The sequence below is a fragment of the Lycium ferocissimum genome, chromosome 10, assembly GCF_029784015.1.
Source record: "Lycium ferocissimum isolate CSIRO_LF1 chromosome 10, AGI_CSIRO_Lferr_CH_V1, whole genome shotgun sequence".
Lineage (NCBI taxonomy): Eukaryota > Viridiplantae > Streptophyta > Magnoliopsida > Solanales > Solanaceae > Lycium > Lycium ferocissimum.
The window spans coordinates 9,026,645-9,031,984 of record NC_081351.1 but is presented as its reverse complement, the minus strand read 5'-3'; positions in this window follow the sequence as shown (position 1 = coordinate 9,031,984).

Sequence of the window (5,340 nt, the reverse complement as noted above, 5' to 3'; positions counted from 1 at the left end):
CTAAACTGATGGGAACATGTGTACACTACTGTTATGAACACATGAATACTGAACTAAAAAGAATACTAAACTGAATTGTTTGTTGAACTGAATAACTACTGAACTGACTGAATGTCGTTGGACTGAGTGACTACTGGACTGACTGAAAGACATGGAAACTATAGAATGGAATCTTAATAGGAAGGTAAATTACCTTCAATATTTTCTGCTGACTCTTTAAAGAGATAGGGATATCTGGACTTCATGTCCTCTTCGGCTTCCTATGTAGCCTCCTCAACTTTCTCACTCCCCCAAAGGACTTTCACTGAAGCAACTTCTTTCATTCTCAACTTGCGAACTTGACAATCAAGGATTTTCACTGGGACGTTTTCATAAGTCAAACTATCATTGACTGTTATGCTATCAGTCGGGACAATCAACAATGGGTCTCCCACACACTCTCAACATGGACACATGAAATACGGGGCGCACAACTACCAAGTCTTGTGGAAACTTGAGCTCATAAGCCACTTGACCAACCCTTCGTAGGATTTTGTATGGTCCAATATAGCGGGAACTAAGCTTCCCCTTCTTTCCAAACCTCGTGACACCCTTTATAGGTGAGACCTTAAGAAATACCCTGTCATTAACTTGAAACTCTAAGTCTCTTCGTCTCACATCTGTGTAAGACTTTTAGTGATTCTGAGCCGTTCTCAAACACTCTTGAAATCAACTTGGCTTTCTCCATGGCCTAATAGACCAAATTCGGTCCCAACAATTCTGCTTGACCAACTTCGAACCAACCAATCGGTGATCTACATCTGCGCCTATACAAAGCTTTATATGGTGCCATTCCAATACTAGCATTGTAAATGTTATTGGAAGGAAACTCAATAAGAGGCAAGTGATCATCCCAATAACCTTTGAAATCAAGGACACATGCCCTCAACATATCCTCGAGGGTCTAAATGGTGCGCTCTGCCTGGCCATCTGTCTGAGGGTGAAAAGATGTACTGAGATTAAATTTTATACCCAATCCTTTCTGAAAGGATCTCCAAAAATTTGTTGTGAACTGGGCACCATGATCTGAAATAATGGACACTGGAGTCCCATGAAGTCTGACAATTTCACGAATATACAACTTGGCATAGTCCTCCGCTGAATCTGTTGTCTTAACTGGCAAGAAGTGCGCTGACTTCGTAAGTCTGTCCACAATCACCCAAATCGAGTCATGCCTCCTAGCTGAATGAGATAGACCTGTTATGAAATCCATGCTTATCATCTCCCACTTCCAAACGGGAATATCAATATTCTGAGCCAAGCCACCAAGCCTATAGTGTTTGGCTTTCACTTGCTTACAATTCGGACACTTAACTACAAAATCTGCTATGTTCTTTTTCATGTCATTCCACCAATAAATCTCCTTAAGAGCATGGTACATTTTCGTGGAACCTGGTTGAATGGAATACCTAGAATGGTGAGCTTCTGACATAATTCGCTCTCTGAGCCCATCTATATCTGGAACGCATAATCTGCATCGGTATCTCAAGGTGTACCGTCATCTCCCCCTTGTTCAAAAGCGTCGCTTATGCTTGTGAATCCCTCTTTTAGCCGCAATAAGTAGGGATCATTGTCGCTTCTTCTTAACTTCAACGACTAAGGAGGAAAGAGCATATACTCGAACAACCACACCGTCATCCTCGGAGTCCAAAAGTTGAACTCCAAGGCTGGCCAAACGGTGAACTTCCTTGGTCATAACTCTCTTATTTGTATCAATGTGAGCTAAACTTCTCATGGAACGCTGACTAAGAGCATCGGCTACTACATTCGCCTTCCTGCATAATAGAGAATATTCACATCATAGTCCTTAAGCAATTCATGCCATCTTCTATGTCTAAAATACCATTCGCGCTGCTTGAAAATATACTGCAGGCTTTTGTGGTTAGTGAAAATATCCACATGCACTCTATATAAATAATGTTGCCATATCTTTAGTGCAAAAACCACAGCTGCCAATTCTAGATCATGAGTCAGATAGTTCTTTTCATGAGCCTTGAGCTGCCTGGATGCATAAGCTATAACTTTCCCATCCCGAAGCATCACAATAAACCACGAACCCTTCTGGTTCTGTAGCATCAAAGTGGAGCGTAAGTCAATCTCTTCTTCAACTCTTCGAAACTCTGTTCGCATGCATCAGATCACTGAAACTTAACCTTTTTCTGAGTCAACTTCTTCAACGGAGCTAAGATAGAGGAAAATCCCTCCACGAACCGCCTGTAATAACCTGCCAGACCCAAGAAACTTCGATGTCGATCTTGAGGTGGGTCCGGGGCCAATTAACTGTGCGTCAACTTTTCGAAAATCAACTTTAACGCTTTCGCCTAAAATAACATGGCCTAAGAATGCCACTGACTTTAGCTAAAACTCGCATTTTGAGAATTTTACATAAAGCTCGCAATCCTTGAGTGTCTGTAATACTATTCTGAGATGCTCTGAATGGTCAGCCTCACTACGGGAATATACCAGGATATCATCAATAAATATAATGACGAATAAATTGAGATAGAGTTCATAAGATCCATGAAATTTGTTGGTGCGTTCGTCAATCTGAAGGACATGTCAAGAAATTCAAAATGGCCATAACGATTTCTGAAAGCGGTCTTCAGAATATCAACTTCCTTAACCTTTAGCTGATGGGAGCCTAATCTAAGGTCAATCTTGGAATGACACTAGCACCCTAAATTTGATTGAATAAGTTGTCTATTCTGGGAAGTGGATACTTGTTCTTAATGGTGACCTTTTTCAACTGCCGATAATCTATACACATACGCAAGGATCCATCTTTCTTTCGGACAAACAAGACCGGCGCGCCCTAAGGTGAGACACTTGGCCTTATAAATCCCTTGTCAAGAAGATCTTTCAACTGAACTTTTAACTCTTTCAATTCTGCTAGGGCCATTCTATACGGCGGGATAGATATCGGCTTAGTGCCGAGAAGTAGAGCAATCCCAAAGTCAATTTCCCTATCTGGAGGAACTTCCGGTAGATCATCTATAAAGACTTCTGGAAACTCACTGACAACTAGTACTAACTAGAGAGTCGGAGTCTGGGCATCTGCATCCCTGACTCGATCTAAGTGGTAAATACGCCCCTTGGAAATCATCTTTATGGCTCTAAGATAGGAAATAAATCTACCCCAAGGTGCTACTCAATTACCCTTCCATTCTATAAGTTTATCAAGTAAATCAAAGGTTACTATTTTGGTTCTACAACCCACTGAGGCATAACAGGACTCTAACCAATCCATACGCATGATTACATCAAAGTCTATCATCTCTAATTCTATTAAGTATGCTATGGTACTGCGGTGGTAGATTAACACGGACGAATTTCATAGATACGTCCCTATAGCGATTCCCCCAACTGGTGTGGATACTTCAAAGGGTTCATACAATTTTTCGGGTTCTATCCCATATTTCTTAGCAATATAAGGGTTTACATAAGATAGAGTGGACCCTGGGTCCATAAGAGCAAAAACAATGAAGGTGAAAACTGTTAGCATACCTGTGACAATATCTCCACGAGCCTCTGTATCCTGACGTCCTGACAGTGCATACAGACGGTTCTGACCACCACCCGTATTTCCAGACTTTATTGCCTCACGCCCTTACTGGGCTTGAGAATTTCAGGGAGCTGTTGAATTAGTGGACTGAGCTATATTAACTTCGGTACCGTCTTGGTCGAGGTGCAATCCCGCGTAAAAGTGACCTCACCGACCGTACCCGAGTGTTCAAGGTGATCTTAGCTTTCGGAAACCATGGTCGGTCGCAACCGGCTGTGTTGCCAGCTTCGCTGTTTTTGAAGTTTCGGGCTTTCTAATTAAACTTGGACCTCTGAGATGGTCACTAGCTGTAGAGGGAGCAGGTCCTGATGACTTATTTTTAAAGAACTGCTCATTTCCACCTCCTTGAGATCCTCCCTGACTGAAATTACTAGTAGACTTAGCCCTCTCGCTGAATTCCCTATCTTTCTGCTTCTGCAGGGCTTCTTCTTCCTTCAACCTAGCCTCATTACCTTGCACAAATACCAGTATCTTGGAAATAGTCATCTTGTCATTCTGAGCGACTGTATTGGCATTCCTATGTAATTCGGGTTTAAGCCCAATCACAAACCTTCTAAATACGACCCTCATATCAGGAACCGTGTGAGGAGCATCTCTGGACAATGACACGAATTTGAGATAGTAGTCCAGGACCATCATGTCATTCTTCCTTAGGTTCTCAAACTCAGTAGCCTTGGCTTCCCTGACCTCAATTGGCATGTAGTGCTAAATAAACGCATTTTCAAATTCATCCCTAGTAGCAGGAAGTGCATCCTCCCCTCGAGACTGTTCCCATATCTCATACCAAATATAGGCCACATCTTGCAACTTGAAAGCTCCAAATTTTGCTGCCTCTGTATCAGTAGCATGCATCACGCGAAATACTTTTTGGAGTCCTTCAATGAAATTATGCGGGTCCTCATCCTTCTTAGACCCTATGAACACTAGCGGCTTCATCCGCAGAAACTCCTGAGTTGTAGAATTCGACCCACTACTAGCACCTGAGCTAGGTGTTGTTTCTTGTCGTTAGGCCTGGTTAGCTAAAATATGAGTGAGCAGCTGAATGACTCCTCTAACATCCGCATCCGAAGCATTAGGAGGCGTACCTGTAGCATTAGATGGGGCGGTCGTCTGAGCCTGAGTGTTCTCTTCTGGGGTTGCATTAGCGGTAGCCCTCTGGCTAGTAGCCGTAGTCCTCTTGTTGTTCTTTCTTTTCGGAGCCATTACGAAATATATGGTCGCACGAGTTAGAAAGAATTCTTAAAAATCTTCTAACCGCACGAACTAGTAGTATGAAGGAAGTGAAACAAATCCGAATGTCGGCGGTCAACTCGTTTATATGTGTGGGGCCCTCATACATATAAAGGCGACCCCACTAGCTTCATAGACTCCCTAAGACACTTGAACCTAGTGCTCTGATATCAAGCTTTGTCACGCCCCGAACCATGGCCTGGGCATAACACGACACTCGGTGCCGAACTGCACGTGACCGAGCGAACCTATAGGCTGGCTAAATCAACATTTGATATAAAAACATGCAATAATAAGGATATAAGACTAACACATGCTGATCTACTAAAAGTCTGACTGAAATATATTAAATGAGAAATTACTGATTTAAGTTTAAAACATCTGAAATAAATGCCAACACTCTGGCGAACATTTCAAAGTCTCTGCTAATATATCGATGGACTATGTCTATTTAAGTCTCACAACGAATATCAAAAAAATAGCCGTCTAAACTCAAAAGATTGAAAGTA